At 37.2% G+C, this 18,047-nt stretch overlaps 1 long non-coding RNA gene and 1 pseudogene across 1 annotated transcript in view; one reads left to right on the top strand and one right to left on the bottom strand.

Annotated features, from left to right (window-relative positions):
- Positions 1-18,047, top strand: part of LOC139036017 (uncharacterized) — a 381,278-nt gene that overhangs the window by 218,137 nt on the left and 145,094 nt on the right. The window lies entirely within an intron of this gene.
- LOC110128367 (small ribosomal subunit protein eS19-like) overlaps positions 1,065-18,047 on the bottom strand; it is a 72,663-nt pseudogene continuing 55,680 nt past the window's right edge.

Genomic DNA, 18,047 nt, shown 5'->3' with positions numbered 1-18,047 from the left:
ATTTAATGTTTTGAATAAATCTGAAAGAAATTTATTTTGTTTAGTCCAGCAGTCTCAACTTTGGGTAAGAATCAGTTGAATAGCTTATTAAAATTGCAGTTGGTCTGAGATGGAAATCAGGAATCTGCATTTTAACAGGCATTCCAGGTGATTCTGATGCTTACCAATCTATTGATGTCAGTATGGAAACTCAGTCTTAGCCTCTGCACTGCTTAGGAAAGAGTGTGTAGGTTTTATAGGCAAACAGAACTCAAGTTCAAGATCTTCCATTTACTATCTTTGTGTGTGAGTATTGGAACATATGTAACCTCTTTGAACGTCAGTTTCCAACTGTAAAGCTGGATAACTCTTATCATATGAGTATGATTTTATCTAGAGCACTTAAAAATTTTTTTTACAGTAGGTCCTTTTTGGTTATCTATTTTAGATATAGCAGTGCGTACATCCCAAACTCCCAGTCTATTCCTTGCTGCCACACTTTACCCCTGGTAAACCATAAATTCATATTCTAAGTCTGTGAGTCTGTTTCTGTTTTTTGTGAATGAGTTCATTTGTATCATTTTCTTTAGATTCTTCATTTAAGCGTTATCATACTGCCTGACTAACTTCACTTAGTATGATAATCTTCAGGTCCATCCGTGTCACTGCAAATGACATTATTCCATTCTTTTAAATAACTTTAGTAATATTGCATTGTGTATATGTACCACATCTCTTTATCCATTCCTCTGTCAACAGACATTTGAGCTGCTTCATGTCCTGACTATTGTGAACAGTGTCGCAATGAACACTGTGGGGCATGTATCCTTTTGAACCATGTTTTTCTCTGGATATATGCCCAGGAGAGGGATTGCTGAGTCATATGGTAACTCCAATTATAGTTTTTTCTGGTTTGTTTGTTTTTTAAGGGACTTCTATACTGTTCTCTATGGTGGCTGTAACAGTTTACATTCCCACCTACAGTGTAAGAAGGTTCCATTTTCTCCACATCCTCTTCAGCACTTTTTGTTTGTAGATTTTTTTTTAAACGAACGAGGCAAATTATTAAACCAGCATCATTTGTTCTAACACTTCTTGTTGGCAGGTGCCACCCGTCGAGCGATTCTGTCCAGGTCTCTCTGTCCCTGGGGCGTCAGTTTGCCACCCCCATCTTGGTCCTTTTCCACCATTTTCAGCCCCTCCAGGGCTTGGAGGACCCACTGGGCCACGATCTTGGAGCCTCTGCTGAAGTGGCTGGGCATGATGCCTTTCCTCTGACGCCCCCCCCGTAGATCTTGGTCATGGAGCCAACCCCAGCGCCACCCCAGAGGTACAGGTGCCGTGGAAGCAGCTCGTGTGTAGAACCAGTTCTCATCGTAGGGAGCAAGTTCTTGGCCAAGCTTGGCCAGCTTGATGGTGCCCACCCATTCGGGGACTTTCAGCTTCCCGGACTTGTTGAGGAAGGCTGCCAGAGCTCTGATGAACTCCTGCTGGTTCACGTCTTTTACAGTAACTCCAGGCACCGCGCAGCCTCTGCACTGCCAGCCAGCGGAAAGCTGTTTGTGGATTTTTTGATGATGGATGTTCTAACTAGTGTGAGGTGGTACTGCTTTGTACTTTTGATCTGCATTTCTTTAATCATTAGTGATGTTGAGCATCTCTTCATGTGCCTCTGAGCCATATGTGCGTCATCTTTGGAGAAATGTCTGTTTAGGTCTTCTGCCCATTTTTAATTGGGTTGTATTAATTCTAATAGGGAAATACATTGTGCATGCATTGATATAATGTCCTAGGCTCGGTTAGTTCCTTAATTCTTCTGCGGTCACTCAGAGGTAGAAACCTTGAACACTGCCAGTAGTGGGAACATGGTCTCTAAATGGGTCATTCAGTTTTGAATCAGATCAGAGTCTCTTGAATGTCACCGTAGGCAAAAGTTGTTGAAGGAAGCGTTTAGTTTTATACACTTGATTGCTCTAAATTTTAATATAAGAAAAGACCTCATCTATTTCTGGTTCTATAACTCTACTTAAGTCACAGTGTAATTCCCCATAAGAGAGACTTGAAGTGATTACTCAAGCGCACCATACCTGTAAGTTGATCTGTTTTGAGGCTTCCTGGTTTGTCTGCTGCTAATGCAGGTAGAGAGAGGCTGGAGGGCTTAATGATCAGATTGTTCTAGGGCCAGTCTGGAGGTGTGAGAGTACTTTGCTGTGCTCTGAAGGCTACCAAGGAGGATTCTAAGGGGAACCCAAGCCCCAGGTAAGACTCCCTGAGTTATCACTAACTTGGAGTTACTCTCCAACCCTCTGTGCAAAGCTTTACTGATGCCCCAGAGGTTGATGTTCTTCACACCATCCCAATAGTTGGTATTTGCACCTCCGCTCCCTTACATAAATGTACTGGACTTGATAATTTGCACATATGTGTCCCACTGAGGACATAGATTTTGGTCCACTCCTTTTTATCTCTCTTAGAAGGACACTGTCAGACATTGAATAAATGAATTAATAAATAATTATTCTTAGTTATATACCCACTTCCTAGACTGAGTTGTTCTCTCCTTTGTTAGCTTCTGTATGAAATTGTACAAATGTTTTGCCTTAATAGGGCTACTTTAGTTCCCTTTGTCACATGTAGTTCCTTTGGAGTTAATGAGCCAAAAATATTTTATACACTAGTTCTTCAGCGTTAAAGAAGAAAATACTTGCCCTGTGATTTGCTAAATTAGATGAAAAAGATTTTTTGTTTTCTACTTTGCATTACAGTGCTTCAGAAATCATTTTAAGAGGTATGTATATCTTTAAGAACAGGTCTTAAATCCCAAAAGGCCAAGGAAATATTTTATCATAGTTTCAGATTTATTTATATAAGTTTTACAGTTAGCTCATTGCCATCATGAAAACAGCTCAGACTTCCAGAGCCTTCTACTAAGCAGTTACATCCAAAATATGTCAAAGAGCTGTTTCAGTGTTGAAAGTTTTTTTTTTTATAAAATGCTAAACTAAAATGCTGAAACATTTTTATATTAATAAATGCTATTTTGAAGTTTATCTATTTTGTAAAAGTATCATAAAATGCTGAAAACAGCAGTGTGAATTCAACTTGGAACTATGCTGCAAAGATAAAAATGCCATCTCTCTGGAGAACTTGATACTTTCTTGATAGGCTTGAACAGCTGTGCTTAATCATAGTATGCCTGAAGTCAAGTCAGCTTGCACCTCTACCTAGACTTGTGGGACATCCCAACCATAACTTACCTGCCTTGATGTCATATTTTTCTCTCCATCAGAAGGTTTTAGTCAGTTAAAAAAAAGGGAGTTTTAGTCCATTTAAATATGTTGTCAATGCTGGGAATAACTAACAAGATCTTTGATGGCTCCCTTTAATTAAGAGAATTTTGTCCCTGGACCTCATTATACTATTTTCATTTAAATTAGATGAAAGAAAAACTAATTGTACCTTTAAACCTCTCGCCTGTATTTCCAGATGATAAATGTGCCAGTAACATTAAAGAGAGAAGCATGGTAGAGTTGATTCCATTGTTTAGTTGGAAGGTAGTGTATTAGTAAGCATTGAAAAATCGTCCAAGGAAGGATAACAGGCAGGAACATGAGACTCTTAGAAGAGCTGTGATGGTAAAAGATGATCTCTCTGTGAGGGAATCTGATCATTGTAACAGTGCTGCGTGTGCAGGCATGAATGAGTACTTAGAAATATCCATTTAGGAAATGGTAAAGCAAAAGTCAACTTTGAGATTCTTAGATAAGAAACAATACTCTTCAACTTTACCAGTGCCTCCATTTTCACTCAAGTTATAGCAAATTCACATGTGGGTTGACATTTTATTTTCGCTGTTTTACTTGACCCAGAAGAACTCTTAGAGCAGGAATTGTTTCTGTGTCTCATTGAAAGTTGAAATGTAAAAAAATTTACTCAACTAGGAATCATTGTGAATATTAGTATTTAGAATCATTTGAATATGGATCTTTGGAAAATACTTTGAAGTTAACTTATTTTGGGAGTGTAAGACATAGGTAGGAAAATACACAAATCATATGTACAACTTGATGATTTTTTTCCTCACAAAATGATGACTTCTGTGTGAAACCTACACCCAGATGAGGAAACAAACCATTATTTGCACCCAGAAGACTGCTTTTTTTTCCTCTTCCTTTCAACCATTAATCTCCAAATATAACCACTATCCTGATTTTTCTAACTTCATGTAAGTGGAATCATACAGCAAAGATTGTTTTCTGCCTGATTCTCTCACTTCACATATGCATATGAGATGCATCCACACGGTTGCTATAGTTAACATTCTTTTTCTTATCACTATGTAGTTATCTATTTTATCAGTGTATGCATAATTCTACTGTTACAGACTTTTGATATCCCTGTTTGGAAGCTATTGCAAATAGTGCAGCATAAACATTGTCGTTGTCTTTTTAGTAAATAAGTGAGTGCCTTCCTCTTGTGTACGAATCTAATAACAGAATCAAGGGATTATTGGATCTGTGTTTTTAGTAGTTTGAGTAATTTCTGCTAAACAATAAGAATCTGCTAAACAATCTGTTTGATTCATATTCACTCCAACATTTGATATTGCCTTTCTTTTAAAAATGGAGTGTATAGTATATGTGTTCTCAGTTTTAACTTGTATTTACCTGATGACTCTTAAAGCCTCTTTTTATATACTTAGGAACCATGCAAATAATTTGTAAATTGCCTTTTCAAGTCTTTTACCTAGTTTCCTGTTTTGTTGTTTGCATTTTTCTTAGTGATTTGTAGGAGTTATTTATATTTTCTTTACACACATTCTTTGACAGTACATTTATAAAAATGTGTTTTTGTACCTAGTATAGAGTTTATCTATTTGGTTTGTAATGATGTCTTCTTTTGGGGAACAGAAATTATTTAAGCTAAGTCCAATTTATATTTTTTCCTCTCTTCTTTAAACTTTTAGAATCCGACCGGGATGGGGAATACATGTTTCAATGTATGACAAAAACCACTGCAATGTTGTAAAGTAATTAGCCTCCAACTAATAAAAATAAATGAAACAAACAAACAAAAAAAGAAACACTTGCCTATCTCAGGTCATGAAAATATTCTCCTGTTTTCTTAATGAAAGCTTTAGTGTTTAGCATTTCACATTTAAATCTGCAATCCATCTGAGATTGGTTGTTGTGTCTGGTGTGAGACAGGGATCACATTTTATTGATTTTTTTATATGAATAGCCCATTGGTCAGTAACCATATTGAAAAGACCATCCTTTCTGGAAAAGACTATTTTTTACCCACTGTACTGCAGTGTCACTTTGTAAAAAAAAAAATAAAAAATGACTGTGTATGTGTGTAAAAATATTAATATATGTATTTATGGATTTTCAATTCTACTTCACTGGTCCATTTTTTGATTATCCTTGTTCCAAAATCACACTGCCTTAATTACTGGATTTTTAATGTCTAGCAATTGGTTAGTATAATTTCCCCAGCTTTGTTTTTCTTCCATTTTTATCTTGGCTTTCCTCAACCTTTTTTCATTTTCACATAAATTCTAGAATCATATTTTCAACTGACACCAAGAAAGTACTGAAGTTTGTATCGTATTTATGAGTCAGTATGGACTGAATTTACATTTTAACAATATTGAGTTTGACAGTTCCTGATTATGGTATATTCCTACTTCTGTTTACATCCACTTTGACTTCTCTCACTAATGCTTTGTACTTACATATTTTTTGTTGGATTTATTCCATCAAAGTTATTATTTAGGTCTTACTATAATTGGTTTTGTGTTAATTTTTTTAAATTTTCTATTTTTATTCTGGAAGATAAAATGCAGTTGACTTTGCATAGTCATCATGTATCTAGAGATTTTGCTCAGTTCACTTTTTGATTCAAATAGCTTGAATGTAGATTTTTTCTTTTTTTGCTTTGTTTTTGCCATTTTCTCTGTACACTTATCAAGTCACCTGAAAATAAAGAATTATTTTGCTTTTATTTTTAGTGCCTTGCACTGGCAACTCCTTTTAGTATCATAAAAAGTAAAAGTAGCAATAAGTAGGTATTGCTTAAGTAGGTATAAGCAGTAAGTAGTAGGTAAGTAATAAGAAGAATCTTACTACTGGTCTCAGGAAATTATTGAGCATTCTACACTATTTTGAAAGTTCAATTCTATATGCAGTTTAGGAGTTTTTATTGTAAATTAATGTTGAATTACCTGAAATGTTTGCATGTATTAAGAGGACTATGCACTTTTTCTTCTTTTCTTTTGCTAACTTGTATCAACACTAATTTATTTTTTACTGTTAAATTGCCCCTGCATGCCTGGAGTAAGTCCAGTTGTTAATGACGTATTATTTTTTTTTTATCAAATATTCTTTTACATGGCAATTTACTCATGAGAGACACTAGGTCAAGTGTTTTTATCCATCTTTTAAATTAAATTGAGCTTTTTTAACATCCTAACTTTTTGTTGTTTTTGACATTTTAATTCTTTAAAAACAAAAATTTTTAAATATTCGTTTTTGTGCTAATTTTTATAGCAGATATATTCACATAGGTAATATCTTAGAATGATTATTCCAAGCACCAGTGTACTAGTACTGTGTAAATAAAACAGACTCTTGTGTTGTTACATTTTGAGTAAATTGGGTTTCCCCAGTTTCTCCAGACATCACACCTTTTTCTTAATATGCAAGCAGTAATAGAATCACTATCTCACTGTCTACAAAATGCAGTCTTTGGTGAGATTTTTACTCCAAGAATACATTTTAGTTGGAAATTTTTGCCTGAACTAGTTTCTGATCATTTTCTTAAAGTGCCTTTCCAGAATAAAGTCTGTTCTTTACCTTTGCATAAGCAAAAGTCCCATTTTGTGTTTTTCCTTAATTAGATGTGTTACTTGTATTCAAAGGGGAATCCAACCTTCTACAGAAAATGTTAAAAACTGAAGTCTAGTGAATTCTATTATTAACTTGTCTTTTCCATTTAATTGTGGTTTCTATCATTTACATATATGTTTTTTACTTATGAGTTTTCCTTATATTATTTTAAGCATTTTTACATGAAAATATTTGTGTTTAAAAATGGGACACAGTTGACAGAAACTTAAGTATAACTGGGGAAAAGTACATGAGTAATTTAATATGAAGGTTGCTATGTATAATGGTATTGCAACAAAATGATGGATAGAAAATAATCAAAGGCTAAAACTTCTATAAAAGTCTGGTAATTATATTTAATGGATGTAAGTGTCTTTCTATTCTGTTGTTGTTTTTCTCTTCTTGATTCTAATATAGTTTTGGGTTGTATGATTGGAAGCATAAATCCACTCCCAGTAGTGGCAAGAGAAGAAAACCTGTGGTCAGGACAAGTAGGCCGATGCAGTTACCCGTAAGGGAGAAATAAAGCACCAGCAGGCACAGTGGACTGGAACTAGAAAGCCAAGAGTTAGTTTCCTTTTTCCAACTTGAAAAGGCTTGTCTCTGTTCAGTTTCATCTCCGTATGATTTCACCTTAGCTTTTTACATGGTATAGCATGGCTACCCCTACCTCTCATATTTGTGTTGTTTTGGAATTCGTGTGCTTTTGTTATTCCAGCTATTTCAGTTGTGAAGGGGGAAAGCCTCTTATTGGTCCCTTCTTATGCTTCCACATGAGGATCTTCATTTAAAAGACCTCTATCTTCTTCTTTTGTACTTTCCTGACTCCACATCTTGCAGTGAGGGGGAGTTATTTGGCTTGGTTTGTTTGAGAGGAGTTGTTGAGATGGCTGTGCTAAGCAGCCCTGCACCACTCTCTCTGGGTCTCCTGCCTTGGCCGGGGCGCATCATCTGCTCTCGCTCACAGGGCTCTGTGTAAATCAGACCTCAGTAGTATTCTACCTGTGCAGTTAGTGCGTGGATAAGTAACTGTTTAAGTCCACTTGTGCTGCCATAGCAACACACCACAAAGCAAGCAGCTTACAAACAACAGAAACTTATTTCTCACAGTTCTGGAGTCCAGGAAGTCCAAGATCAAGATGCCTACAAGTTTGGTCTCTGGTTAGAACCCACTTCCTGGTTCATAGACTGCTGTGTGCTCTCATGACACAAGGGGGCCAGGTAGCTCTCTAGGATCTCTTCTGTATAGGGACTGCTCCCATGAATGAAGGCTCATTCTCATACCTAATCAACCTCCAAAAGCCTCATCTCCTAATACATCATGTTAGGGGGTTAGGATAGGAATTTTGGAGAGATGTGCTGTGCTTAGTCATTCAGTTGTGTCTGACCCTTTGCGACCGTATGGACTGTAGCCCGCCAGGCTCCTCCCTCGATCCATGGAATTCTCCAGGCAAGAATAATGGAGTGGGTTGCCATGCCTTCCTCCAGGGGATCTTCCCAACCCAGGGATCAAACCCAGATCTCTCGCGTTGCAGGTGGATTCTTTACCAGCTGAGCCACCATAATCATGTCCAGTTTAGGAATAAATTTTTAGCAAGTCCATTTGGCTTTAGACATAAAGTCATAATCCCCAATTAGCTTTCCTAGTAGTAAAGGTGATATTTTGAGTTCCATTTTTCTGACTATTGATTCTATTTTGCAACTGGTTCCAAAAGAACACAAATCCAAAAGAACTACAAATCCTACACAGAAAGAAAATATGGCCCATGTGTCACATGATATAAAAACAATTAAAATGTCAAGACTGAAATTAAAAAAATAGTGCTTTATAGATGCAGATGAAAATATAGATCATATTTATGAACTTGAATATGGAAAGATTTTGTAAGGAAGCAAGTTAAAACATGAAAACTAGCCTCATATATGACTGTAATAAAATAAAAATACCTGGGTCTCAAAAAAACACACAATAAACAAAGTACAAAAAATCCATCAGAGTGAAATAAAAAATTGTAGCCTGTAAATATAACACAAATTCCTATAAATGAGAAAGAAAAAACAACCTATTAGAAAAATGGGCATCATATAAACTATATCCTGGCTAGTCAGGAAATTATGATCTATTTCTACCACAAGGAAATACTGGTTACAATGAAATATTAGTTTTACAGAGAGATACTAAAAATACCAAGTGTAGTAACACCAAGTATTAGAAAAAAATGAAGAGCAATTATAATATTTATACTCTGATGGCAAGGCTATAAATTGGTAAAGTCCCTTTAGATGGCAGTTTGGCAATATTGAGTGAAGTTGTAGATGTACACACCAAATGACCCTGCGATTTCATTTCTATACCCCTCTTCCAGATGTATACAAAGAAACATGTATAAGGGTGTTCATAATGACAGAATTTAAAGTGGTAAGTCTGTGGTCCTAGGAGAGGGGATTAGAGAAGTACATTATATCAACACAAAAGAACACTATATATCAGTGAAAGTGAATGCATCTGAGCTTCATATATCACCAGGGATCAATTTCACAAACATGATGTTAGTTGAAGAAAGTAAGTTGCAGAAACATTTTATATATATTATGTATAATAAAAATGGGAAAATAAAGGACAGGATGATATTATACCAGATTCAGGTAGTAATTTTATCTCAGAGAGGGAAAATAATGGAAACTGTTGAAATGTTTTTATTTCATAAAGTGAGTGGAACATGAATAGATAATTATCATGTTGCAAGCTATATACATTTTTTAATGTCTGAGATATTTTATAGTTTTTGAAGGAAAGGCCTTATCCTGAAATCATAGATGGTAAGACTTGTGAAATGAGGATTTTTATATAAAACATGCAGCCATGGTTCTGGGATTACTAACACTTGCTGGTTCCTAATTGCCTACTGGATAGAAGTTAAATATCCTAGCATAACATTGAAGGTCTTTTACACTTAGGATCTCCCTTCCTTCCTTCCTTCCTTCCTTTTTTCTCTTCCTCACTTCCTCTCTTTCTTCGCTATGCTGGGTCTTAGTTGCAGCACACAGGGTCTTTAGTTGTGGTGTATGAATCTTAGTTGTGGCCTGTGGGATCTAGTTCCCTGACCAAGGATTGAACCCAGCCCTCCTGCATTGGGAGAGTGGAATTTAAACCACTGGACCACCAGGGAAGTCCCAGAATCTTACTTTATTTTCCACACTTACTCTTTCTTTCCTCCTTATCACATATGTTCTGAATGTCTAATGAATCATTCTCAATTCCTTGGGTGTACTCCTTTTTAATGCTTTCACCTGAAGTGCATCATCCCTCCTTAACTTTTGATCATCTTTCAAAACAGTTAAAATATTGCCCTTGTAAAAATACCTCCAGTTTTCACACTGTGTTACATGCCTTGGGGTGTTGTTATGGGCTTATATACCTGTGTTCTCCATTAAAGGTGGCTTATGGAAGGTACAACCACATCTTAGTTGTTTTTGCTGCCCAGGGCCTGGCATAGCAGGTGCTTGATATTAGAAGAATAAATTAGTAGAAGAGATGTTGGAATGTCACACGTTGAAGCACTTGTTGCTAAATTAATGACAGAAGCACTGTGCAGGATGAAACTTCAGAGATTATCACTGTGTTAGAGTGGTTTGAAAAGATTCCATGAAAGCTCTAGACCTTACTCTTGGTCTCAGAGGATGGGTTAACTTTACAGTCGTTGAGGGGAGAGGTAGGCTTCCTGGGCTGAACCAGTAAGGAGAGCAGAAGTTTGGACAAGGGGAAGCCATTCTTCAGTCTGCAGATTTCAATGTGTGTGCTGCCTCTTTAGGGAGCTAATGTCTTTATTTTCTGGGTTCTATAGAAACTGCTCAATTTTCCTTACTATTTGAGGTAAAGGTAGAGACTGTGTTAACGTTTCAGCTCCACGGAGAAAAAAAGAGAAAAGGGGATACATAGGAGGTGGAGCTAAGCAAGGATTTGTGGTCTCAGAATATAGTCTCAGCCTGAGCCCATAGAGAGCTCTGGACTGTGAGTAGCACTCAGAATTAATCTCTGCTCAGGCAAGCAGGGGATCCTTTTATATACTCAGGTCAGTCCATTATTGATAACAGGCTATTTTTGAGAGGGGTCCCATCCCTAATGCAAGAGAACTTCCATTTGGCTGGAGGCAGTTCTCTTAGAGAGGTGTCAGCTGTGACTATGAGCTGCTAACACACCCAGCAGCTGGGAGATGAGTGTTCTTGCCTGCTAGGGTGGATCTAGGCAAGGGACTACTTTAAAAATCTGCTCAGATACCCTCTTGCAAGCATCTACTTTCCCACTCTTCTGCTGTGGCCCCACTTTATATCATGCTGTTGTATCACTGTCCCCATCTGCTGGGCCACTCATACTTTTGCTGGCACTATCACCTTAAAATAGATCCTGGTTCTTTGGGCACTGCTGTGTTTCAAGGTCTTTGGCACCCTAGCCTCTTCTTCTGGATATCACCATTTATTGCATTGCTCTTGATTCTGTAGCTTTCTGGGTGTCAAGTTCTATTCAAGGTCAAAGCTTGGGAAGAGATCCCTTTGTATTCTGTTACACTGTATTTGTTAATTGGTACCCAAGCAGAAAAGATTGTACCCCAGTGTTTTTATGAGTAAATAGTAGAGCAAGTCTTTTGCTTTCTCTAGCACTCACTCAAACATTACCCGAAGACTTCCCTAATGACTACTGTTCTGTTATTGAAACACTATGATCTCCCCAATTTCCTGCTCCTTTAGGATGTGTCCTCTCCCCACTGGTCTGTCAATCCCTCTTGCAAATGGACACTTGGTAGGTCTGTACCATCAAAGATCCTACCACATATCCAGTTTCTAGTAGTGGCAGATTCATGTCTTTAGCTACAATGTGCAAAATTCAGATTAAGACTAAATTATGTGACTAGTTGAAAGGAGTTAATTAATGCAGTGACTATTCTGGGGAGAAGCACTATATTAGTTTCTGTTCAAAATTCCATGATCAGAACTACTAGTACTTTCAATAATGTCTGGCTGTCCTATCCGTCTAGGCAAATAGAAAACCAATGAGCTGTGAATGGAATGACTTCTTCGATAAGGCATTCATTTACTAGTGTCATTTCTAGGCTGAAGCATTTAATTATGCATGTGAGACCCTCTTGTGCTTTCGTGCCCTGCTGCAGCAAGGATGGAGGAGGCTCTGGGGTGTAGCTAGCAGACCAGTGGTTGAAGCAATCTCTGCCATCATACTCAGAGGACATTGTGCAAATGAGAAATAAGAGAAATGGTTTTTCTTGAGTTAAGCCATTGAAATTTGAGTACTGGTTGTCAGTACAGCATAAACTTAGCATATCATCACTAATAAAAACAACTGCTTTTATTTCCTTCTCATTCCCCATTTAACAACAACAACAAAGTCTCTATAATGAAGGAGGTTTTGGTGAAGACTGCAAGTTATAAAACACCACACCCAAAAATTTTCCTTTCAACTCCGTTTCCCCTTTGCCTCCCACCTGCTATGTTTCTTAAGGAATCTGTGTGTTAGGGCAGAATGGTTTCATAAGAAAAATACTGAACATAAAGTACATTCCAGATGGTTAATCTGCCACAGTTATTAAAATAAGCAAGATATCTGAATTGCAAAATGAGTGATTGGTATAATTCAGGAGGTCAGTACTCAGGTCAGTTGTATAGCTCTAGAAAGCCAAACCTTTCAAACTCTGCATCTTTGTGTGTGTGTGTGTGTGTGTGTGTGTGTGTATGAGTGTATGAATTTGGTCAGAAGTATGTCTTTGATCAGCATGTTGATTTTGGAAAGTCTGATAAGTAGTACTAAGAGTTATATAGATAAAATATGTTTCTTCACTGGAATCTCTCAAGTCTCAAAAATGTCTATTTATACTTTGTACTTGGTGAATTGAATTAAAAAAAAAGTAAAATCTGACACAGTCGCATCACAATGTAAACTCTGCTTGTGAAATACTAGTCAATATTTTAAATATTTTAGTATAAATCATTCTGAATGCATATGTATAATGTGGTAATTAATATTTATCTTAATACCTCTATTATTTATAAAATAATCAGCCGATAGTAAAATTTACTTCTTGCAAATCCAGTGGCTAAAATCAGCATATGTGTTTTTTTTTTAAATCAGCGTATGTTTTATGTGTGTGGCTGATGCTCTCCGCTGCTCTACTTTTTAACATTTTAGAGAATATAGCTGGAGGCCTGCTTTTCAGAATCCCTAATTCCTTTGTTATTTTTAAAAAGTGTTCCCATTAGGGAACTCTCTGCTTTTATTTATTTATTTTTTTGAGTAACAGTGGTATCATTTATTGACTATCAGTTTCCTTAGGCAAACCATCTAGTTTTCTCAAATGTAAAATCAGTGGTTTTTTAAAATTTATTTTATTTTAATTGGAGGCTAATTTGTAGTGATTTTTGCCATACTTTGACATGAATCAGCCATGGGTGTACATGTGTCCCCATCCTGAATCCCCCTCCCACCTCCCTCCCCATCCCATCCCTCTGGGTCATCCCAGTGCACCAGCCCTGAGCACCCTGCCTTATGCATCGAACCTGGACTGGTGATCTGTTTCACATATGATAATATTCATGGTTCAGTGCCATTCTCTTAGATCATCCCACCTTCGCCTTCTCCCACAGAGTCCAACAGACTGTTCTATACATCAGTGTCTCTTTTGTTGTCTCGTGTTAGGGTTACCGTTACCATCTTTCTAAATTCCATATATATGTGTTAGTATACTGTATTGGTGTTTTTCTTTCTGACTTACTTCACTCTATAATAGGCTCCAGTTTCATCCACCTCATTAGAACTGATTCAAATGTATTCTTCTTAATGGCTGAGTAATATTCCACTGTGTATATGTACCACAGGTTTCTTATCCATACGTCTGCTGATGGGCATCTAGGTTGCTTCCCTGTCCTGGCTATTATAAACAGTGCTGTGATGAACACTGGGGTGCATGTATCTCTTTCGATTCTGGTTTCCTCTGTGTGTATGCCCAGGAGTGGGATTGCTGGGTCATATGGCAGTTCTATTTCCAGTTTTTAAAGTAATTTCCACTCTGTTCTCCATAGCAGCTGTACTAGTTTGCATTCCCACCAACAGTGTAAGAGGGTTCCCTTTTCTCTACACCCTCTTCAGCATTTATTGTTTGTAGGGTTTTGGATTGCAGCCATTCTGACTGGCGTGAGATGGTACCTCATTGTGGTTTTGGTTTGTATTTCTCTGGTAATGAGTGATGTTGAGCATCTTTTCATGTGTTTGTTAGCCATCTGTATGTCTTCTTTGGAGAACTGTCTGTTTAGTTCTTTGGCCCATTTTTTGATTGGGTCGTTTATTTTTCTGGAATTGAGCTGCAGGAGTTGCTTGTATATTTTTGAGATTAAGCCTTTGTCAGTTGCTTCGTTTGCTATTATTTTCTCCCATTCTGAGGGCTGTCTTTTCACCTTGCTTATAGTTTCCTTTGTTGTGCAAAAGCTTTTAATTTTCATTAGGTCCCATTTGTTTATTTTTGTTTTTATTTCCATTACTCTGGGAGGGGGGTCATAGAGGATCCTGCTGTGATTTATGTTGGACAGTGTTTCATGGCCTGTGTTGCATAAGCTTTATTTATTCATAGAAGTTATCAGCAGTTAAAAAAAAACTGCTATAAGTAAATGAGTTTATTCTGAATTTTTTAACATGGAAAATTTTAAAAGGTAATATATGTCTGATGATATTATATGATGAAAGAGAGCTAATAAAAGCACCACCCAGAAAGAGGTATGAGATCCCAGAGTCCCACGGAGTTACACTGATGGCCTGGGGGTGTTGGTCTGTTCTGAATATTTCTTCCCTGCAGGTGCCTGTGTGATGTCATACTGCAAGTCTACCTTTGTGTTGTAAAGGGTGAAGACACTTCCTACAGTCTTCCCCCATAATGATATTCCACTGCAGTGGTAAACAAGCCTATTTGTTTAGCACTGTTATTTAGACCACTGTTAAATAGTCTTTTTAAAAAACTTAGAAAATGAAACATTTTCATGACCATTATTTATAGGATTTTAAAATGCAGTATTTTCAAAACATTTCCATAAAAACAACAATAGCTGTATATTATATTTATTGAACATGATGTCGGGCATTGTATTCTACATGGATTATTTCATTACATCCTCAAGACAATCCTTTAAGTTATATACTATTATTATTTCTGTCTTAAAAAACAGAAAGCATAGATGGGCTAGGTAACTTATTCAAGGTCATAAAAATAGTCACTAATAATGCACAAATTGAACAAATATTTGTCTGGCACTAGGGTTTCAGAAATGAATAAGACATGGGCCCGGTCTCTAAGGAACTTTGTGGGAGAGATAGTTCCTAAAGATAGCTGTTCAGTATGACATGAAAAGAACTATCTACTCTAATCAGGAGGCATGAGTTGACACAGGGAAAATAACATGTGAGCCAGGAGTTAAATTTTATCACAAGAAAGGGGAATGTCACTCTGGACCCTGTAACCTTCACTTCCAGAGAGAGAGAGATGAAAGGGCATTGTGCATGGGGAATGCTGGTGAGTCTGTGGAGCTGGAATGGAATGTGTACGGAGAAGAAGAGCTAAGATAATGCAATTAATCTTTAGTATAAACTTTTACCACTTCCTTCCTTCCTTTTTTTCATGACCTTTCTTTATGCACTATCTGCTACTACTTTCCCAAAATCTTTATAGTGCTTACATTTTAAACAACATAAAATAGAGTGATTGAGATGAAAATATATAAGTAAATGCTGTGTAATAAACTCAAGGACTTGACAAGATGAGCAGGAATAGAGATATCCTTCCATTATGTAGGCCAAAAGTGGTTTCTAAAGTTAAATATCAAATACAGTTCCACGCATCCTAGATGATCTGTGGGAAAAAAAGAAAAAAAAATAGATTACCCACCTAATTTAAAATTTTTTATTTGAGTATTAAATTCCCTCACAAGGTTGGAAAACCCCTAAGGTTACCTCGGACATTTGAATAGACCACAACCCATGGGAAACCCCTAAAGAAAAAGTAAATTTATTTCAGTAGAACCAGAGCTTTCTGAGTTTATGTTTAAAGATGGTAATGTAAGGTTTTAGGTTGAAAGGCTAGGCATTTATTTCAGAAGGCAGTGTGCTGTTATAGAGAGACTAACTAAAAGAGAATGCAAAAGAAAATTCTAAGATGGTCCAGAACATTGTCCAGACTATTCAGGAGGTTGTGCATATGTTTATTTCTGATGAGAAAAGTGGAAAACATAAGTCATGAGATACGTTTTCACTCAAATAATATCAAAATAATGGAACCAGCACAAATTTTATCTGTTTCTAACAATAGAAGAACCTACTGTAGAAGAATGAAAGATACCCATGTATAACTCAAGAGGGGAAGTCCTACAGGATAGTGCATGTAAATGCTTAGAGTTGTTTATCATGTAGGAACAAACTCAATTTAGGAAATATGTTTGACATTGTAACATGTGATGGCAAAGGCTGATAAAATTACCATTTTATGCATGGAAATAATAATAAAAGTATGAGTTAGAAAGTTGTGAATGCATGTGTGTATGTCTTGTTCAGTTGCTAAGTTTTGTCTGACTATTTGTAACCTCATGGACAACAGCACACCAGTCTTCCCTGTCTTTCATTATCTCCTGGAGTTTGCTCAAATTCATGTCCATTGAGTCGATGATGTCATCCAACCATTTCATCTCTGTTACTCCTTTCTCCTCCCACCCTCAATCTTTCCCAGAATCATAGTCTTTGTCAATGAGTTGACTCTTTGCATCAGGTAACCAAAGAATTGTAGCTTCAGCTTCAACATCCTTCCAGTGAATATTCAGGACTGATTTCCTTTAGGATGGACTGGTTTGAACTCCTCTCAGTCCAAGACACTCTAATACAGTCTTTTACAGCACCACAATTTGAAGCCATCCATTCTTTGGCACTCAGCCTTTTTAAAGGTACAACTCTCACATTTGTACATAACAAATGGAAAAACCATAGCTTTGACTAGATGGGCCTTTGTGGGCAAAGTGATGTCTTTGCTTTTTAATGTGTTCTCTAGGTTTGTCACAACTTTCCTTCCAGGGAGCAAGCATCTTTTAATTTCATGGCTTCAGTCACCATATACAGTGATTTTGGAGCCCAAGAACATAAACTCACTGCTTCCACTTTTTCCCTGTCTATTTGCCATGAAGTGATGGGACCAGATGCCATGGTCTTGGTTTTTTAAATGTTGTGTTTTAAGCCAGCTTTTTCACTCTCCTCTTTCACTTTCATCAAGAGGCTCTTTACTTCCTTTTAGCTTTCTGGCATTAGGGTAGTATCATCTGCATAACTGAGGTTGTTGAAATTTTTCCCTGATAATTTTGATTCCAGCTTGTGATCCAGACCAGCATTTCACATGATATACTCTGGATAGAAGTTAAATAAGTAGGGTAACAATATACAACCTTGTCATACTCATTTCCCAGTTTTGAACCAGTCAGTTATTCCATGTAAGGTTCTCTGTATGTGTATATGTATGTATGTATATATATACATATGTGTGTGTGTGTGTGTGTGTGTGTGTGTGTGTGTGACACATAGAATTTATAGAGGCCCTGCATGCATGCTAAGTCACTTCAGTCATGTGCAACTCTTTGTAATCCCATGGACTGTAGCCCACCAGGCTCCTCTGTCCTTGGGATTCTTTAGGCAAGAATACTGGAGTGGGTTGCCATTTCCTCCTCCAGCGGATCTTCGTGGCCCAGGGATTGAACCAAACCCATGCCTCCTGCTTCTCCTGCATTGGCAGATGTGTTCTTTACTACTTGCTCCACCTGGACAGCCCCTAATGTCTACTAGTTTAGGGAACACAGTGGACACAGAAAGAATAAAAAGAGAGAGAAGAGTCAGGGAGAAGAGATGCAGTGGGTGTGACTTTCTCCAAAATGGCTTCAACAGTGTTTCTCTTCCTGTATGTTCTTCAATGCTTGTCCCATTGATTAATGGAGTCTGTGTTCTGCCTCAATTGAGGTGGGCCCAGTGACTGTGATGAAAGAAATGCCATGAGATCGCTGAGACTAGGCCCTACAAAATGATACAGTCTCTACCTACCTCTCTTGGGACACTCTGCTGTGGGACTCTGAGGTCCACAGAAAATGTCTGAGGCTGCC

The sequence above is a fragment of the Odocoileus virginianus genome, chromosome 1 (assembly GCF_023699985.2).
Source record: "Odocoileus virginianus isolate 20LAN1187 ecotype Illinois chromosome 1, Ovbor_1.2, whole genome shotgun sequence".
NCBI classification, from domain to species: Eukaryota; Metazoa; Chordata; class Mammalia; order Artiodactyla; family Cervidae; genus Odocoileus; species Odocoileus virginianus.
Note: the sequence above shows the minus strand (reverse complement) of the source record. Positions and strands in the feature narration are given on the sequence as shown.